Raw genomic sequence first — 22,086 nt, forward strand, 5'->3', positions numbered from 1 at the left:
TGAAGGCATATTCTTTCGAAACGTTGCACTATGGGAAGGCATTCGGGCAAAAAATTGAAAACTACTTCAACTCCAATTCAATTCTAAACTGAATTATTATATAGTATACTATAATTAGAGAAATCCCTGGGTATCGCAGATCAAAAAAATATTCGACTTGACTGGATAATAAGGATCGTTGAAAATGAAAATTTTGAAGTATCAGACATTTAGCCTACGTTTTTTTTAAACTTTTCGTATCTCTATTGAGCTTTGAATGAAACATATGGTCAAATATGTCATTTGAAAACTAAAATTACCTGTTTTGTGATGACATTATTTATATGAAATTTTATCGAAAATAACGGATCAAAGTCCAAAAATATCCACAAATAAGATACGGGAAAGAAGTCTCCCATAGATTCCCTGAACTCTCGATGAGAGATGCAAGCATAATGATTCTCATTCACGAATAGCATTGTCTATCTATCGCTTTCTTTCTAGGGGGATTGAAAGAACATGTAAAAATAAGGGACCTGAAAATTCTATACCGCGCAAAATTTTTTTTTGTGAAATCTGTGACCAAAAAACATCTTGGAATTCACAAAACAAATTAAACGTTCCAATTTCCTGATAACTAATTAAGATTCATCAAAAAAGTAGAAAACACCAGATAATTTTAAACGACGCCGTCAACAAAAAACTATTTTAATCCACCTAGCGGTGCAATTGTGCCTTTCTCAATCATGAATCACGAGAATGTGTGCGTTGTTTATATTCATTAAAAACTTTTAAATGCATTTATTACATTTTATTATTATACATCACATGACAACTATATACAGGAAAATAAATCATTATTCGAGTTCTAAACTTTTGAAAAAGAAAAAACAGCCACGGTAATATCGAACTGAAAAAAGGTAGAAAATCGGTCCCAAGTCCCAAGTCCCAAAAAGTCGATTTTTATAAAAAAAAAATTTCGAGATAACATAAAATCTCGACGTTTCAGAACCAGAGCTACAGGTCAAAAGCCCTGGTAAAGGAGGATGGTTGTGATGATTCGGGCCGAGATCACCACGTAAAGCAAGGTAGGGCATAACCCCAATTCCAAGGCGTGAAGCGACCCGTGCCGAGGGATGCGTGATCGAGGGGGTGAAAAAGATGCTCGATCGTTAACGGAGCCTGTGGGGTACCTGGGCAACCCCCACAGTAAGCGTCCCTTACCACGCTAATGCGGAGCTCTGGCGTGGCGGACATTTATTTCTCGCGCGACTCGTGGGATTTGATATGGAGAGCAAAAATAAATATACTAAACAAACGGAGGTGCCAAACCCCTTCGCTAGAGGTGGTGTGGCGAGGTCTCCCCCCCCGTGGGGAGAGTAGTGGAGCGATGAGTGCTGCATCCGAAAGCACCAGTGACCCCCCAGCAGCGGTAGGCAATAGCCCTATCAATGCATCGGAGGGGCCAATATCTGCGATGCGCAAAGTAGCGAAGCAACTCGATTCTATAATCGACTACGCTAGCGCAAAGCAGAATATAGCCAAAGAGTTGAAGTTGAGCCTCCTGGAGCTCCGGAAAGCTGTTCGTGTCGCAAGACATGAACAGCAGGCCTATGTTAAGAGGGTGGAATGTCGGGAGAGGCCCGACAGAGAAACCCAGACAGTGGCCTCCAATAGGGAGGAAAGAGAGAAGGTCGATAGAGGTTCATAGACAGTGGCCTTTACCTTCTACGGAGCAGCCACGTCGATCGGAGCGGCGACCGAGTTCCCCTCGAAGGGAAAAGGAAAGGGCAATCGCAAGACGGCATCGAACGCGAAGCGCCCAGGAAGTCGCCAGGCGAGGGTGCCAAAACCGACACCACTCGGCGTGCAACCGTCAAGGTCAAACGCCGTCTGGGCGAGGTAAGCGAGGGCGAGAGTGACCTCGCTGTGGAGAGCGATGGTACCAGCAACCCGGCACGACCGGGGCAGGGGGGCTCAAACCCCTGGACGCTGGTCACCAAGAAAAAGCCGGCACCGAAACCGGAGGTACCGCGGCCTGCGAAGAAGGCCAAGGACAGAGGCGAAGCCTTGTGGTTAAAAATCCGACAAGGACAAATACGCCGACGTCCTTGAATGAAGGCGGCCGAAAGCCTCTCGGCCCTTGGGCAGGATGTGCGCAGCATAAGACGCACCAACACGGGAGAGATGCTTCTGGTGCTGAAGCGAGGCGCACAATCAAGTGCAGTATACAAGGCCTTGGCCCAAGAGGTCCTTGGTGAGGGCGCCCAAATCAGGTCGCTAGGTGCGGAAACAACTCTCCAGTGCAAGCACTTGGACGAGTTCACGACCGCAGAAGACGTCGTCGCAGCCGTCAAGGAGCACTGCGACGTCACAATCGAGCGGGCCTCTGTGCGATTGAGAGATGGACCCTCTGGCACCCAAGTAGCCTACCTCAGGCTACTGAAGGCGGATGCCAAAAAGGTAACCGAGAAAGGGAAGCTGAAGATCGGCTGGTCGGTGTGCCCTATTAGTATACCCCAGCCGCCTTCAGTGGATAGGTGCTATCGGTGCCTTGAATCCGGTCACAAAGCATACGAATGCAAAGGCATAGATAGGAGCAAACTATGTCGTCGCTGCGGCGAGGAGGGACATAAAGAGCGGGGGTGCACTAAGGCATACAAGCGCCTTATCTGCACCGCTAAGAAGCAAGCCCATAAACATGCTATGGGCGGACCTTCGTGTCCCTTCGGCGAGTTAAATAAGAAGAAGCCGTGAGAGTCACACAGCTAAATCGTAACCATTGTGCAGCAGCCCAACAGCTGCTGTGGCAGTCGGTCTCGGAGTCGAGGACAGATGTCGCCCTCTTATCAGACCCGTACAGCATCCCGGCCGGCAACGGCAATTGGGTGTCGGACGGGTCTGGAATGGTGGCACTCTGTACAACGGGACGGTTCCCGGTTCAAGAGGTAATACACCCCTCCGCCGAGGGTGTGGCGATTGCCAAGATCAATGGTGTGTTCTATTGCAGCTGCTACGCCCCACCAAGGTGGCCAATAGAACAGTTCTACCAGATGATCGACAGGCTCTCGTCGGACCTCGTGGGCCGGAAACCGGTAGTAATAGCGGGAGACTTTAACGCTTGGGCAGTGGAGTGGGGCAGCCGCTGTACAAATAGCAGGGGTCAAGCGCTAATGGAAGCGTTTGCGAAACTCGATACTGTGCTAGCTAATGATGGCTCCGCTAGTACATTCCGTAGAAACGGAGTGGAGGCGTGGATTGATGTGACCTTTGCCAGCCCGAGTCTGGCTCCAGGCATGGAATGGAGGGTAGACGAAGGCTACACCCATAGCGATCATTTAGCAATCCGCTTTAAGATCAACTATGATGTGCAGCATCCGAGGGCGGGAGATCCCTGTCAGGTACGCGGGTGGAAGTCCAATCACTTCGACAGCGAAGCTTTCACCGCGGCCCTGGGACTGGAGGCCAACACCGACAGTCTAAGCGGGGATGCGCTGGTAGCTGTTCTATCACGCGCGTGCGACGCCACTATGCCGAGAAAAACACTGCCAAGAAACGGTAGATGCCCGGTATACTAGTGGAGTGCCGAGATTGCAGCTCTACGGTCAGCCTGCCTCAGAGCTAGACGTAGGATGCAAAGAGCTCGCACCGAGGATGCAAGAGAGAGCCACCGTGAAGTGTTTCGAGCTGCGAAATTAGCCCTTAACAAGGCTATTAAAAGCAGCAAGAGAGCGTGTTTCGACAACCTGTGCGAGAGTGCCAACGCGAATCCGTGGGGTGACGCCTACCGGATTGTGATGGCCAAGACCAAAGGGGGCTCCTCACTCCCAGAACGGTCTCCGGACCGGTTGGCAACGATTATCGAAGTACTCTTCCCGTCTCGAGCCACAAGCCCCTGGCCACCTGCACTACGAGACAGTGCGGGCACGGTCGAAACGGTGGCTCCAGTGACGAATGAAGAAATACTCGTAGTGGCTAAATCCCTAGCAATGAACAAAGCTCCAGGGCCGGATGGAGTTCCAAACACCGCTCTCAAGGCAGCGATCATAGCGAACCCGAACATGTTCAGGCTAGCTATGCAGAGATGCCTTGACGAGTGCTGTTTCCCCGATAGATGGAAAAGGCAGAAACTGGTGCTGTTGCCGAAGCCCGGGAAGCCGCCAGGTGACCCATCGGCGTACAGACCAATCTGTCTGATAGACACGACTGGCAAACTGCTTGAGAGGATCATCCTCAACAGGCTCACCCCGTACGCGGAAGGTACGGACGGTCTGTCAAGCAACCAGTTTGGCTTTCGGAAGGGTAAGTCCACAGTGGACGCTCTCAACTCAGTGATAAATACTGCTGAGATAGCGATCCAACGAAAAAGGCGAGGTATTCGATACTGTGCGTTAGTGACACTTGACGTGAAGAACGCATTCAACAGCGCAAGCTGGGATGCCATCGCGCTCGCGTTACACCGGCTTAGCCTACCGGTGGGTCTGTACCGGATCCTGGAAAGTTACTTCCAAAACCGCGTACTGCTATACGAGACCGATGCCGGTCAGAAAAGGGTTCCGATTACTGCCGGAGTCCCGCAGGGCTCGATCCTAGGCCCGGTGCTATGGAACCTCATGTATGACGGGGTTTTGAGACTGAAGTTCCCTCCTGGGGTCAAGATCGTCGGCTTTGCCGACGACGTAACCTTGAAGGTCTACGGGGAGTCAATTCCTGAGGTAGAACTAACCGCAGAACACGCGATTAGCACGGTGGAGGAATGGATGAGCGCGAGAGGCCTGGAGCTCGCTCATCATAAGACGGAGGTAGTTATCGTCAACAGCCGCAAGTCGGCACAACATGCAGTTATCCATGTGGGAGAAGTCGCGATCACTTCACAGCGAAGTCTGAAGTCTCTCGGAGTCATTATAGACGACAAGCTGACCTTCGGCAGCCATGTCGACTATACGTGCAAGAGAGCGTCGACTGCTGTGCGGCACTATCGAGAATGATGTCCAACAGCTCAAAGGTGTGCGCCAGTAGACGTAGGTTACTGGCAGGCGTTGCCGTATCTATCCTCAGGTACGGCGGCCCGTCATGGTCAAGAGCACTGAGGGTAACCAGTTACCTACAGAAACTGGAGAGCACCTACCGCGTGATGTGCCTCAGAGTGATATCTGCCTACCGCACGGTATCACACGATGCATCCTGCGTGATAGCGAGCATGATGCCAGTCGGGCTGATCATTCGGGAAGATGAGGAGTGCTTTGAGCTACGTGGAAATAGGGGAGCCCGCGAGCGCACCAGGGCGACCTCGGTCGCCAGATGGCAGCGTGAGTGGGACAACTCCTCGAAAGGTAGGTGGACTCACCGGCTGATACCTAGCATATCGAGCTGGGTGGGAAGACCCCATGGGGAAGTTCACTTCCACCTGACACAATTCCTGTCAGGCCATGGCTGTTTCCGTCAGTACCTCCACAGGTTCGGGCACGCGGAGGTCCCAGTCTGCCCGGACTGCCCAGGTGTAGATGAAACTGCCGAACACATACTGTTCGTATGTCATCGGTTCGACGTCGAAAGAAGAGCAATGCTTGACGTCTGTGGTTGGGACACAACCCCTGATACCCTTATTCAGCGGATGTGTCAATCGGTGGAGAAGTGGAACGCAGTCTCGGCTGCTACCATCCAGATTGCCAGTAGGCTACAGGTAATCTGGCGAACCGAGCAACAGACGACGGGCACGGCTAACTAGTGATTGGTTAGCTGGAGCGAAAAGGGCCAAGCGCAAAATAAGAGAGTGAATGGTCTGTTCATGCCGAGGCAGGTTGGCGCAGCGAATGGCAACCGCTTAAGGGGTAAACCCAGCCACCCCGAAGCAAGACAGAAGAGTGAGTGTATAGACGTATAAGTGGACTGATTCATGCCAAGACGGGAGGGTCGTAGCGTAGTATGTTGGAACTAAGCTATCGATGCCTCATGGCGTGGCAGAGGAGTGAAAGGGTGAGCATCCAAGTCAGTCTCACACTGCATGTTAAGGGTGAGCATAAAAGTCAGCCTCACAGGTTGGTAGAGGCTAGCACAAAAGTCAGCCTAGCAAGGAATGAAAAAGGTGAGCACACAAGTCAGCCTCGCATGGTATGTCAGAAGTGGGGCCTAAGAAAAATGTCCCACATGGGATGCCAGGGGGAGTGACAAAGGTACAATAGAGTGGCACGATTGAGAGTGAATCAGGTGATAGGGTGAGCACCCAAGTCAGCCTCACATGGTATGGGTAGGGCGAGCACAAAAGTAAGCCTAGCAAGGAATGAGTAGGGCGAGCACACAAGTCAGCCTCGCATGGAACGTAAAAGGTGAGCACAAAAGTCAGCCTCATGTGGGAGTGTTTGAGAGTGAATCAAAGTGCGATTGAGAGAGCACCCAAGTAAGCCTCATACAGGATGTATGAACGCGTGAGTGAGAGTGAATGAGTACATTTAGTACAGCCATCCCCCCAGAAGTAATACCGAGAGGTAGTTCCTGGGAGGAAAGATGGCGGAGCCTAATGGAGTTTAGTCGGTATTAATGGCTGGTCACCATTCGAGTCCGACACGCCCCCAGTGCACCCCGTGCGGTAGATTGGACCCTACCAATAGCACGTGTACTGGGCTAGGACATAAAGGTCTTCTCCATTGTAAAAAAAACACACATACATACACACACAGACATTTGCCGAACTCGACGAACTGAATCGAATGGTATGTGTCACTCGGCCCTCCGGGCCTCCGTTAAAAAGTCGGTTTTCAGAGCAATTGCAATACCTTTCTATTGAGAAAGGCAAAAAAGAACGAAAATGAAAAGTTGAAAACAGAAAAGAATGGAAATACTAGAAAGTGCATTGAATATTAATTAGCTATTCTTTAAATTTTGGGATTTTACCAAACATTTTAGAACATTCTGAAAAACTGATACTCAAATTCGTACAATTCTGTTTATTCATTTATTTTATTTAAATTTTTTAAATTTCTTTTTGTGCTCATTTTTACACTTTATTCATTTCAAGGATCTCATTCGTTTTGTTTATTTTATTCATATTAAATATAAGACTAATTTCATTTCATTTTAATCATTCATTTTAAGCATTTTTTATATTCATTTTGTTCATTTGAGTTAATTATATCTATTAATTTATCATTTAATTAATTAATTATTTTATTTGTTTCGCTCGGTTCATTCTTTGGATTCATTCTGAACTACTGTTTTCATTGTATACAATTTATTCATTTGTTCCAGATCACCCATTTTATTCATTTTTTTCGTTCCAATAATCTGACTAATTTTGATCACTCATTCATTTTATGCGTCCAAATCAAATTATTAATTTGAAATATTAATTTTATAATTGTTTTACTGTCGCTTAGTTTTTCATATTATTCGTTGAATTCATTTTATTCTGTTCATTTTTTCTTCTTTTTACTTATCTTACCATATTTATTGATTTTGTTTATTTTAATCATTACATCCATATTTTTCATTTCATGGATTACCTATTTCATTATTTATTTATTTTTATTTCACTTATTTTTTGGTTCTATTAATTTTGTTATTTTTATTCTTTTTATACATTTATTGCTGTGAGAAAATTTTCACCAAATTCTAAAAAAATGATGTACGCTTTTAAGGGTTAAGTGTGTTTTTCTTGGCTAAATAGAGCAAATGCGTTTCTCTTGGGTGTGTAGAAGAGGAAAACAAGCAGTAGATACACTGCTCACATACGGTGCGTCCCATAATTGTGGAAACATCTTGGAGTAGTCAACGTTGACGGGACAAATAAGGTAAGATCCATTTTGAGTTGGTATCGGGTGATACCATAACGTTGCCACATATGTTTTCCAACGTCTGGTGGTATAATCCAAAATGGCGGTCGCCGGCGGTGGTGACCCAGCAGGGTCAAATAAAAGAATGCTTCCCGACTATATGGATCCAACGAACAAGTTCCTGCAGTTGACTGACAAAGACGGTGTACCATTGCCTAGAAACCCGTCCATCATCGGTAAATCGGTGGAAGTTGCCCTGCCAATGCCCTGTTTATAAAAAAGAAGTGGGGGTCATAAGTCCGCGACAATTAAACATTCCCGGAAGCATGCAAACGAGCTTAACATCTGAGTAAAGGCAGCTATGCTCAGGCAAGATTTTTGGTTCAGTGTATTCCTACCGATTAGTTGTTTACATAAATTGCTCCAACTATTTTTACTTTTTGATGAGATTTGTGAAGTTATTATCGTTGTTTGTCGTGTTAATCGACTGAGAATTTTGTTTTTAACATTGTTATTGTGCTGTGTGAAAGTGTCTCCTGTTTGCTTTTGTGTTGCGAAAAAACCAGCGACGAACGCAATTGAGTGAACTTTTGTGACTTAACCGCCAAAACTTTCCACTGAACGCAGCGCCATCTATATTTCATTGTTCGCATTCTCAGATCGGCACGCATTATGGCTAGTGCATGCGTTCACTGCGCGAAAACCGTCAAATCGGATGAAGACTTTATCGAATGTATGGGTTTTTGCAAAAATGTGGTACATATGCAATGTGGGAAACAACTTAACAAGCCGTGTGCAATGAATGTGTCAAGCTGATGAAGTTTGCTCGCTTTCGCGACACCGTTTCTTCACTTAGATGTGTTATCGCTGCTATCTTTGGGAAAACGGATGACGTCTGTGCTGAACTAAAGGCCGAGTTATCCAAAAATAACCAGTAAATTTCACGCCTCGGACTAAATTGTAACGAGGAGATAAAGGTTATTCCGCTTGTTAAAAAGGCATAGACGTCAGTACTTTGAACTTCATATCCTTCAAAGTTGGAGTTTACCCAAAGTACTGTGATGCGGCTCTTAACCCTGACACATGGCCGCAAGGCATACTGTTCAGGGAATTTGAGGACGGGCCGTACCCAGAACATTTGGAGCATGCCGACTGATTATCCCCCGCCACCAGAAGAAGCATGTACTTCTCCAATGCAACCCGGCCCGTCAATGGTCCTGCAGAGGACTCCGCAACGATTGACCATGCCACTATACCAAGCTACACCGCCCTTGTGAAGGAGTATTGATGCCGATCGCATACTGGGATGCAACGCAGTTGGTACTATGGAAGCCCTCGATCTCCCCGCTACAGTCGAGCCCTTGCCGCCAGCGTTCAGCAGTCGTCCCGGTCCTGTATGTGAGGGTGGAGAAAGGGTCTTCCAAGCCGCCTTTCTCGGCAAGTATTATACAAATTGTAGGGGAGACTGAGGAGACTTGATCCCCTTTTTTATTTTTCAGTCCAACTCCGTGGAATGATAAAAACTATGTATTTTTTGTAGTTTTATATTGTTTCTAGGGATGACTAATAATCATAAAAAAATTACATGGAAATATTGTACTGGACATGAGCTATGAGCATTTCTGGAAAACAACAAAAAAATGGAAAATTCTTAGATTAGTGGAGACCCGATCCCTAATTTGGGGACACTTGATTCCTTTATGAAAACGTGTTTAAAAGAGCATGTAGGGTAATAAGCCTATTTTTGCCCTGTTTCTACTATCATCCTACCCATCTGAAGCCTTTGGTTAAAGCAGCGTCTGCCATCTTTGCTCAACGCATTGACTCAAATGGTATTGCGATAATGGGGGTACTCGATTAGAGATTTGACAGCATGTAAACAATACACATCAATGAGAAAGTGTGCAAAATTTGGTTGATTTTTACCCAATGGTAAAAAAGTTATGCCCTGTTGAATGTGTCGCAATAATTTCGTGTTCGCCCTTTAGACAATCGCAATCGATATATTTCTGGCACCAACGTCTGCCCTCGCCCGGAGAAGGTCCATCGAGCGACCCGTATCGAGACGGTACAACTACCGCCACAACTTCAGCTACGAAACAACAAACAACGAGAACTACACAAAGTCTTCTCCCAGTGCCGGTCGCTGTCGATAGCTCTGGAAGTTCTCGTGTAGTTGTCTCGACAGCGACTGGCACTGTGGAACCGGACGTCCCACATGTCAGTCTCACATTACCGCATTGTATAACGGACACTGCTGCGGTCTTTTCTGTTACAGATGCCACCAGATTGGATTTCACGAGTAACCGATTTGAGGAAAAAGAGAGGAAAGTCAGCGTTATACGACCAGGCGTAGATATCTCAATAGATCGTTTCGTCGAGCAGTAGATCACTGCTGCAAACACCTCAGTATCACGCACTACTGGTAAGGTAGAGCCTAAAGCTGTTCTATGGTGGTGTCAGGACTGCGGAGGTGAAAGCAGCCATAAAAAACGTAGGACACTCAGAGCACTGAAGCGTATCCAGGCAGTTGATGCACTTAAAAGCTTCCAAGAATCGCGGGCGACAGCGAGAAAGTCAATCAGACGCCAAGCGGCGATCATGGGAAGACTTTGTCGCGAAGATATATCTAATGTCGTTTTCGTTTTTGACTGTGCACTACACCGGTGTAGTCTACACTCATTCAAACTTGGGTGTAATCAGTCTGTCTCTTTTTTTGCACTACACCGGTATAGCACTAGGAAAAAACGAAAACGCCGTAGGTTGAAGTGAAGACGTTGAAAGGGAAACGTAAGCATAGTTCAATAGTCAATAAACGGTCCAGTGACAAGCCGGAAGAAGAAGCTGATGACTGGTACAACATGACAGCAAAATATCCGTAATGTCCAGTTATTTATAACCGTTTCAACGAAGGAAGGAAAAGGCCGAACGAAACCGACTTCAGCCTGAATGAGTTGCTGTGGGCACTCGATAGAGGGCGAAGTGGGTCTGCAGGATTGGACTGTATCGGCATCATGGCTATTCAATCCATCTTTTGCGTTGTTCCGAAATCCGTACAGATCTTGCGTGTACGCTGACGACATTTTTCTTCTAGTATGGGGGAAGAAAGACCAACCGCTCTAACGAAAACTTCAGTACGCAGCAAAAGCCGTCGATACATGATCGAGAAGTGTTGGATTTGCGATATTTGCAACGAAATCCAGCATCTTCTATTGCAGCCTCACCGCTCGCCGTGAACCCATGCAGGCGATAAAGGTAGACAGTGTAACTGTTCCGACATAAACGCTGCTGAGAACCCTCGATGTTACTCTTGACCGGTCGTTCAACTTTAAAGCGCACTGTAAAATGACGAAGAAGTCGTGCGAATCCAGGCTGCGTATCCTGAAGATGTTCGGTGCCAAACTATCCCGTGGTCATCGTGTAAATCGGGTCAGCAATCGTTACCTCACGACTGCTATACGGCATGGAGCTCGTAAGCAGAGAAGGAGATGTCGTCATCCAAACTCTCGCACCTGCATACAACAGGATGATAAGGTTTGCATCCGGAGCATACGACACGAGGCCCAGCTTACCCATTATGGCAGAAGCTGGTACCTTGCCATTAGACCTGCTCGTCCTCCAAACCATTGCACGAATGGTCTCACGAATGTTAGAAAAAGCCGGGATAGTGCCGCTCTTCCCTTGGTACATCGAGCCCTTGTCGTTTCGTGGAAGTGGTTGTAACGCCTCTTCCATATATTTGCACTCGCACGCGGTAAACTGCTAAGAATTGGTACGAACCCAAGCCTCAGATCGTGTGGGACATAAAGAAATGCGTGAAATTGTTTGTCCAGCTGTTCAGGAGTTCCTTGCAGAACGTTTCAGCCGTTCCACAATCGTCTACACAGATGGCTCGAAAAACGATATCGCGGTAGGCGCGGGAGTTTTCGGAGATTACCTTCAGCAGTCGCTAGGCCTTCCACCGCAATGCAGCGTCTTCTCAGCCGAGGCATTCACAATAAAATCAGCGCTGACAGCATACCATACCTCTAGCGATTTGCTGATCATGTCAGATTCTGCTAGCTGTCTATCAGGAATCGAAGCCGGTACATCTCAGCATCCGTATATCCAGGAGATTAAGAACATGTTTCGAAACCGTCCAATCAACCTGTGCTGGATTCTCGTTCATGGTAATGAAGAGGCAGTCCGACTCGCAGGAGAAGCCAGAGCATTACTTTACTGGATATAGCCGTTCCGGGGACAGACGCTGTTAGTCAAACCTAAACAGCTATCCGAAAGCAATGGCGCCAGCGGTGGTCAGCGTGAGGTAAAACTGCGCTAAGCAAAATTCGACACGAAGAAGTGGACAGACCGTGAGATTTCAGCCGACCTGCGAGTGCTAACCCGGTATCGAATAGGCCACACTCGATTGACGCAAGAGTTCTTGCTGAATATGACATCTCCCGACAGTGTGCGACTGCTGCGTAGTCACCGTAGACGTCCGTCACGTGATTCTTCACTGTAAAAAGTTTAAGGTTGGACAGAGAAAGGGTAAAATTCGCAAACGAAAAAAGCAGTTTTTTCCACACCGTATGTCAGATCTTCATAAAAATCAATCAGCATTACTGTAACAACATTCTACATACGCTGATTGATTTTATGAAGATCTGACATACGGTGTGGAAAAAACTGCTTTTTTCGTTTGCGAATTTTGCGCATTCTCTGTCCAACCTTAACGAAACTAGGAAAAAGCACGGTATTGGGACGATGAGTTCACGGGAGGCGTAATGCAACGACAATGACAACGAGCAGAAAATATGAAGCAAATTTGTTCAAACTGATTTAGAATCTATACCGTTGAAATGTAGCTTATGTTGAATAGTAATTTGAATAATTTTTCCATCGACTCGAATGCACCACTTTGCGGTGTAGTGTCGTAAATAAAAAACAACAACTAATCAACTTCGTTCAGTTTTCAGTATCTGCCTCGAATCATCAGAAATATTTTTTTATGCATTCAATTTTCAAGCTAATCCTGAATCAAAATTCTGGTTACGGGCCTGTCTTAGCTCTTAACTTATTGAAAATTTTCCCCAGTTATCAGTTTACCAACGAGCTAGCACATCAGTTCTACATAGCTTTAATTGCCATATTTACGATTATAAGACTTTGAAACAACTATGGTTGACTTGCACTAATAGTGATTACCACAATTTGTTGAGATTTCTCAGTCCTCATTTCAGTCCAGATTCTGTAATTGAAAGCTATACATTCTATCGGCATTCATCTTTCTCAAATTTGCTAAAAGGAATTTCCCTTCCTCGGAGTCCATACACATAACCTAATTCAGTTTCGTAACAAAAGCGAGCAAAGCAACGTGAAATAATTTCTAATCTGTACGATAATTGGCTTCATCTTCCACAGCTAGGCACGTAAGTAACTTCTGCCATAAACACAAATTCCGACACGGCCAGCACAGGTGCGAATACCAGATCCAGACCTGATTGAATTAATGCCGGATTCCAGCCGGGCAGACAGCGACAATGATTTCAAGAGAGAAATAAATTAAAAATCTCCTTCAACCCTCGATACGACGTCTTCGGCAGGCTGGGGCTGGGATGGATAAGCAGATCAAAGCGAACCTCAAGAATTCAGAATGGGTACGACCTGCAACACCTTCCCCTTTTTCTATACCGAACAATATTATAGTTAAAGGAAGCATTCAATAGCAGCTCGTGGCTGTTTCCGGCTGACAGAGAGGGAGCTACTAATTATAACCCTAATATTTGCACGGCAACGGAAGCATTTTTCCACTTTCCGCTTTCTTCCATCGCATCTGGTTGATGGGGTGCTGGTGATTACACAGCATCTATGAAGCACTGACACACCGGCTCGGATGGTTCGGTTCGGTTCGTTTCGGGTAAGTCGAACCCGGAATGTCTTATTAGTGGCCATGATAGAGTAGTTTATTAGGGTACTTCTGCTACGTTTATTGGCTTAATTATGTGCCTCTTTTCTCCATCATCGGCAGCATCCGGAAAAGATAAATATATTTGTGCCATCCGTTTCGTACCACCACTGGCACTGCTGTGTTCTCGGCGGTAGAGATGAAGGGTCATGAACTCAACTAAAGGAGACGAACTAGTGGTGGTAGTGGTGGTTCGTAATTTTTGGATGGTATAGCTTTTTGAATTTGATAGGGCCTAATTGGTTTATCTTTGTTTCTTGTGTCGCTTTGAAAACTTGCTTCAAGTGCTTCCCAGCGCTGCAGGAGGGTTCGTTGATTGGTGAAAATGTGCCGAAGGGATTGAGGCGTCTCACAGAATAGGTCAAGAAATCGAAAATTACGGGACGGGCATAGCGTAGTTGGTAAATAGGAAGCATGGTACGCAGCTCATCTGGGTTTGATTCTCAGCCCCGCATATAAGATTAGAAAGTTTTGTAACCCTATAAAAGAGACGAGTAACCCTATGGTTAAAACCTCCATAATCGAAATAGAAAAAACGAAATTAAAGAATAGGCATACTGTTGGTGAGTCAAGAATTTCATACTCGAGTTTTCTAACTAATAAACTGGTTAAGAGGATTTTTATGGGAATTTAAATATACCCATCCATTACTAGAACTATTGTGATATCAGTCATAGTTTTTAATAACAATTAAGAGAAAATAAAAATAAATTCAGAGGTTCGCAGAAACTACAATAAGCCATATTTTGACTCTCATTCTGGCTGAAGCCACTTTTCTGTGTCGAGTACAAAGCTTTTGCATTTATGTGTTCGATACAGGTTGCAGCCAATGTCCAACCTTTTATGCCATTCATTATGCCATTATGATGCCATGCGCTATAGAAATACACAAATGGAAAATATTTTGAAATGATAATAAATATAATATAGCTTTTATCATAGCCAATTTTTCATGATTAGGCCGTTTTGACGGGATGTTCCGACCAACCGGCAATCTGCCCGTTTTTCAAAATCCGGTGCAGCTTTATTTTAAAATAATTAACATTAAACCGGTTTCAATTCAGTTATTTCCATTCGAATTAGTTTCAAAGGGAAATAACTGAGTTCGACCCAATAATTAATACCCGAAGTGAAGGCCCGCCATGTCCACATGACACACAATACTAACTTTATTAGTCCTGATGAAAACCAAATTTTCGATTTGAACACGATTTGCGTCCAGGCACAACCATGCGGACACACCAACGACTGCAGTGGCAATGACTGCCGCGTAATTATCGACCAGTAGAGGTACTTTCAGCATCAATGAACATCTCACAAACGGCCGCCCGGTCGGCTCTTCGCCTTCGATGCGGGATAGTAGCTCGGCATATCTGTAATTTCCATAATTGAGCCGATTCGTGATATCGCGACCGTTCGCATAAAGTTGACTATTTCTCCAATAGCTTTCCGATACATTCTGCTGCTGCTGAGGAGCAGGGGGAGGACTCTAGCGAGACTTTCACGGGACAACGACTGCTGTTTACCCAGGCTCGGGTGGGAGAGTGCCATTGCTATAGCGACTGCCATGGTAAACATGCCAACGTCCGCTCTTTTGTTGCGGACTCCGGCTTGCCAATTAGTAAGATTTGCGACCATAATAACTTGATTATCAGTCACTTCGGAAAACAGCACTGCTTGCGGAAATGTACGGTTCCATCACTGTTCAGGAAGTCAAAACAGTTCTATAGGCATTTTTGTTAACAATAAATTATCATGTACATTCTTGTATATAATATAAAAGAAAGTTTCTAGCAAATATCATAGCAAGTTTGAGAACGGTTGTTCTAATGACAAGGCAAGTATTTGCAAAATAAAGCTTAGAAACCATTAGGTTTCGTTTGGTACTGTGGTATTAAAATGTAACGATATTAAAATTAGGAAATCACTGTGCGTTGTTTCAACGTTTATAGCTTTGTTGTGTTGATAAATTTTAAACGTTTTTTTTATCAATCAAAGCGAAAATTTTCAAACGAATAGTTATTAACAATCACTTACTATACATAATCTTGCGTATTTATTGACTTTAATTTTAACACGGACACACAATTTTAAATAGCTATTACTACAATTGGATTTCAGTGTTTCGAATTGATTTCGTCAGTAACTGGCTTCAACTTGGTGCTATCACGAAATTGGCGCCAGCTAGTCACAATATCCAAACAGATGTGAATGCCTAAAGCAACAGGCTGGTCCCGATCATGATACCTTAACCCGAGAAAAATAGGTACACTTTTGCTTCTCAAGCCGTAAAACAAGAGTTAGTTTTTGTTTTCTCCTCCGCAAACCAAAGTTTCTGCGCTTGCTTCCTGAGATATCACTCGGAATCAGTTTGGTATTTTTATAAGTTATGTGAGCTGTTTGGATTTAGTGACTAACTGGTGCCAAGTTGGTGTCAGTTATTGACGAGGTGAATCTTCGGTAATTACCGCATAGACGTATTTTAACTTAATTGTTTCTCATTAATGACTTATATTTATGCTTGGACACGTTTAAATCGAACACATTTCGTTAAATTTGCGGCAACGTCTTTCGTTTGGGTTATTTTCACCATACACATACCACATCGCTGAATGGGGATCCATAACATAGTGGGGCTACGAAGAGCAAGGGGAGGCATAGACAAACAATTTTTTTTTCGTTGGAGACGAACCACTGCGACCAGTATTTAGATCTATTGTGGTAAAGACAAACAAATACTAGACAGAAGAAATGGGCTGTCGGCATTGCCCAACAGCAATACGAATGGGAGGTGGAGATAGCGTAGTTGGTAAATTGATTACGCAGCTCACCTGGGTTCAATTCCCATCCCCGCACATAGGGTTAGAGATTTTTCTAAAGAGATTTCACTAACCCGACAAAGAGGCGAATGACCCTACGGTTAAAACCTCTATAATTAAAATAAAAAAGCAAGTCGAATAATAAAATTCTCTGCAGAAAGATGCGCCGGGGCTCCAAAGTCTGAAAATCAAGCAACATATATCTATCTATGTATGGCGGTAATCTGACGGCATCTTTGTACACCTCTACCTACACTTGTACCGCGTACTTCGAAACACTTATAACCAGGGCACTGTAAAGAGACATTAGTGCGTAGAAATCGTCGAAGTCAGCAGAGTTCCGTTTTAGAAAGCTACTCACAGCTCACGATTAGAATCAACTCGTTCTATAACTCGTCCTTGTAGGCGATATTCATAGCGGCAGTTTGTCCGAAACTTATAACATTGCATTTTTTACGTTAACTTCCATGCCGATGTCTTCTTGAAGCCCCATAGAGTCGAGTACCCTAACTATGGTACGGAAAACTTTAAGACCATCAGTGAATATTAATTTCCCAGACATCAGTGAACATCAAAGACCCTGAATACGACTGCAGAGATCATTAATGAATAAGATAAAAATGAGAGGGCTTGGATGACTTCCTTGCGGGGCACCGCTGGGTATAGCAACCAAGCTAGACCGCACATTATTTATCCCAACCAATGCGGAACGATCAGAGAGATAGGACTGCGACAAATTAGTCAGCCAAGCTGGAAATCCTATCCACTGTAGTTTCCGGATTGGGATATTGTGAAGCCTTTGAAAAGTCGATATAAATTGAATCCACTTGGTTTGCTATTCTCGATGACAGGAAACAACAAATAAGTATGAGTCATTAGGATAGATGTGATAGATCGTTTCGTGATACATTCATGCTAATATTCCGAGATGTGGAAAGCAGCTGCATACATAACATTGTAGACTAGCTTTTCGAGGACTTTAGAAAGACAGTTTAGTAGAGAGATACCTCTATAGTTCTCGACGTTGTGAATGTTTCCAACTTTATGAATAGGAATGATGGTTGCTTCTTTCCATGCGTTAGGAAATATTCCTTCAGTTAGCGAACGATTGAAAATGAAGCACACTGGAATTCCATAGACATCGCTGTGGGAAAGCTACAAGTTCTTGTATTAAAACATGGTTTCGTTAATCTACGTTGTACCGGATTGACAGGTGGTTACTATGCGTGTAGTTTTCGCTAACCATCTAGTTCATGTTTGCTACCAGCGACAGACTACAAAAGGTAACGACGATGGATTTTTGCCTTCCTCACGAATAGTACTACTGATACCTTCATTGTGTAGCATCCTGCTTTGCTATAGCTTCCAGCAACCAATGCCCTCTTGTGTTGGTACGTCTGCTTCTCCACTTCACTGCCCAAGTATTGAAATCTCTACCGATGACTACTGGTCGTTGTCTGGTGTCTGGTGACTTTAGGGACAGACTTTAATGGACACTCTGACAACCGAACCTCCATTCGGCCTGATTCCAACTGCGGGTTGCTATTGGTGCTGGTTTAATTACTGTCTAGTGGGATGAAGCTCACACGGTTGTTTCCTCGCCTAGCGACTTTTTGGTGAGCGTTTTGAAGGCTAAGTCTTGACCGTGAGTCTTTCTTCATTACGCAATAATTGAGTTTTTCTTACGTCACCTCCATCAATTCTAGTTCTCCAACGCCAACTTGTACGCTAGGCATATGAAGCCTCCCGTCATGCTTTCCCTCCTTTGTGCAGAGCATGCACTTCAGTTGCTTTGTGCAGTCTCTGGCAATGGGGGGAAGGTACATCCTCGCAAAGATCAGATCTGTCCGGTTCTTTGCAGTTGCTCGGCTGGACACCGAAACCCATTCATTTAAAGCTTCTTTCCATTGGTTTGGTGACTTTAGGGACAGACTTTAAAAAACACACTGACCACCACCTTTATTCGGCCTGTCTACGATCGTTGAGAGTTGAATCAACCCACAGTGGCACGACGAGTGACAAAGCCCCAAAAACAATGTCTTGTAATTCTTTTGTAAATATTTATTTTATTTTTCTCTCAGTTTGAATAAAGGTCTAATTTTACTAAAATCCGATGAAAAATGAATTTTTAACATGTCGTTGAAGCAAGTGATATTGAGGATTTCTGTTCAATTCAATTCATTAGAATTTTTAGTACCTTAGAGTTTCAAATTACGATGTCTCAAGAACTACACAGCCGATTGGAGCAATTTTAAGTTCATTGGAAAGAAGAACTTATCTGACTCAAAATTTAGTGTAGTTTCAAGATATATAGGACTCATCTTGCGCATTTTTTGCGCCGAAGTTTTATTTTATTTCTTATCTTCGGTATACACCGTACAGACACATTTTAAAACTATATATTTCTTATTAATAACTGATATCTATGCTTGGAAACGTTAAAATCATACACTGAGGAAGCTTCGTTAAATCTGCGGCAACATCTTTCCAGCGGATTATTTTGTCCATATGAAGTACGGTGTCTAGGGATCCACAACAGAGTGGGGTTACGAAGAATACGAGGAGGCGCATACAAATTAACGCCCGAGAGAAGATCGGGACTGTCGATATTACCTGACAGCAAGTCGAAAACAAAAACTCTTTGCAGGAAGATACGGCGAGTCGCCAGAGTCTGCAGACCGAGTAGCATACATCTATCGCCCTAAGGAGGCAACACAACTGGATCATTCCATGGAAGTTTCCTGAGGGCGAATCGCACAAAACATCTTTGTATACATTTCCGTCGGTCAATTTGAACGGCATGGTATGGTGCCCACACTTGCACAGCATACTCCAGAACACTTCTGATCAGGGCACAGTAAAGTGCTTTTAGTGCGTAGAAATCATCGAAGTCCGCCGTGTTCCGCTTTAAGAAGCCCAGCATTCCGAAAGCCTTAGCAGTTGTCGCGGTGATATGGTCGGAAAAGCTCAACTTCCTATCGAAGAGCATTCCCAAGTCTCGGGTCGAGTCGACGCTTTCAATTGTTCTTCCTTTTAGGCTGTATTCATAACGTCCTGGAGTAAGCAAGCGTCCGAAACTAATTATTTTGCATTTACTAACGTTGACTTCCATTCCGTTAAGCGTGCACCATTCTTGAATAGTACAGATATCTTCTTGAAGCACTACGGCGTCAAGTGCAGAAGCGATGGTTCGGAAGATTTTGAGATCGTCCGCGTACAGCAATTTCCCAGACTTGCTCCGACTACAGATATCGTTAATAAACAGAATATAAATAAGCGGGCCCAGATGACTGACTTGCGGGACACCTGTGGGTGTTCTGAATGTGCTTGAGCGCGTGTTTTTTATACTCACGAATTCCGAGGGATCGGAAAGGTACGACTGCAACCAGTTAGTCAGCCAGGTGGGAAATCTCAAACGCTTAATTTCAAGATTGCGATGTTGTGCGGTACTTTGTCGAGAGCTTTTGAGAAATCGACGTAAATTGCGTCCACCTGATGACGCTTCTCGATGGCGGGAAGCAACTTAGAAGTGTAAGCCATCAGGTTAGAAGTTGTTGATCGTTTTGTGACAAACCCGTGTTGATACTTCGAGATAATGTGGGATGCAGCTGCATACGTGACGTTGTAGACCAGCTTTTCGAGAACTTTGGAGAGACAGTTTAATAATGAGATACCTCTGTAATTGTCGACGTTGTGAATATTTCCAGCCTTATGGATAGGAACGATAGTAGCTTCTTTCCAGGCGATAGGAAAAATGCCTTCAGCGAGAGACCGATTGAAAATGATGCACACTAGAAGATACAGCACGTGGGCGTAGCTTTTTATAAATTGGGGCGAGAGATGATCGGGGCCAGGCCCTTTCGACGAATCAACAGCAGTCAGAGCCTTCAAGACGTCAACTCGACTGACAGTGGGACGGGGGAGATTTATGTTGTACGATGGTAATGTTTCCAAACATTCTTTCGAAGGGACGGTATAGTCGCTTCTAAACACTCCGCGAAAGAAATCAGCAAACAAATTTACGGTATCAGCTGGAGATTGCGCGCTTGCGTTTCCAAGGAAAACGTCAGTGGGAGTACTACCAGATCGTTTTCTGCTGTTAACGAATTTCCAAAATGTTGCTGGGTGATCACGAAGGCTATTTTGCACATGATTCAAATACTCACGAAAAGCGGAATTCCGGGCCGTTTCATATTGTAGTTCTATCCGTCGAAGAGTAACTTTGTTTTCGTCTGTTTTATGGCGGAAATAACGCTTGCGTTGTTTTCGCAGGGCATTACGCAAACGGCAAATCTCAGCGTTCCACCAGGGAAATTTGAAATCCGTTGGTATATCTATGTTTTTGAAAATACCCATATGGAGCCGCCCTGTAGCTCATAAATCTCCTTACAAATTATTTGCCTAAACTACATCATATTACTGAAAAATTAGTGATTTTTACTAGTTTTGTCAACCATTTCTGCTATCCGATGAGATTGGCTGCTATGATTAATGTTTATATTAACCCTTTAACGACCAGAGCATTCCAATGGGTTTATATAAAAGTAGTCGAAAAAACTAAATATGGAATATCAAAACTGATAGTAGAAATGGATTCAGCGACCCAAAATTAGTTAAACCCCAAGTTTTAGCCACATAGACCAATTTTTATAATTTTGTCACAACTTTGTATGGACAGTTGCCACAGTGCGACGCTGTATGCGGACAACCGTATGCATTCCTCATCAGGATTGCTGTTGGTGCATCTTCTAGATGGCATTCTTCCTTCAGCGAACTTCACATCTTCTTTCGTGATCTGGCCCAGGTTCCTGTTTCTAATCACTGTCCAGTAGGATGCAGCTTCCTCGTCTAGCGACTTTTTGATGAGCGTTTTGAAGGCTAAGTCTTGAGTATTTCTTCAGTACGTCTCTCTGAGAGCGGCGGGTTTTCATCACATTCTCCCACAGCTGCTTCAACTTCAGATGGATTCTTACTTTTCGTCATTTCTTTCTTCAGCTCGACTATTAAAGCTGCCCCCTTATTTTTTCCGACGAGGGTTGGGAATCTCTTTTCTTTCTTTCTGCAACTTCGGTTCGCCTTCTGTTTAACGATCTTGCGCCAATCGCTTGCTTCTTTACGATTGTCTTCTTCGGTTTTTTTCTTCTCTTCCGCCTTTGCTTTTTTCCTTTTCTCCATCCGTTGGTTTCGAGTAATCTTCGGCGTCGCTTGTTTTGCTTCCGACACTGTTTTCACCTTGGCGTACTTGGCACGAGTCCTCAACGTAATCTACTCTCGCTCGACATTATTCATGACGGACTTGAAGCTCCTCACTAGATGCTTGATCCTAGTGTGAACGTTGTTCTTGTCCTTTATGAACTCGTAGATCTGTCCTATTTTCTTCTTGAGCTCCGGTTTGCTGGTGCCACGACGACCCGCGACTGGTGGATTCTCGTCGCGATCTACTCATTCCTCGGCGGTGAATTTAGCTTATGCCGATGGAGAGTTCCCTGACGAAAGAAGTTCTCCAGATACCGATTCTTTTTTTTATTTTAACTATATTTCTCTCCGGCCAACCGGTAGGGTGTAGTGCTCG

General features: G+C 44.6%; 1 protein-coding gene across 13 annotated transcripts in view; it reads right to left on the reverse strand.

Annotated features, from left to right (window-relative positions):
- The window catches only part of LOC131679280 (disintegrin and metalloproteinase domain-containing protein 33), a 1,109,813-nt gene that overhangs the window by 156,012 nt on the left and 931,715 nt on the right, over positions 1-22,086 (reverse strand). The gene's annotated exons all lie outside the window — the stretch shown is intronic.

This window comes from Topomyia yanbarensis, chromosome 1, assembly GCF_030247195.1.
Source record: "Topomyia yanbarensis strain Yona2022 chromosome 1, ASM3024719v1, whole genome shotgun sequence".
NCBI lineage: Eukaryota > Metazoa > Arthropoda > Insecta > Diptera > Culicidae > Topomyia > Topomyia yanbarensis.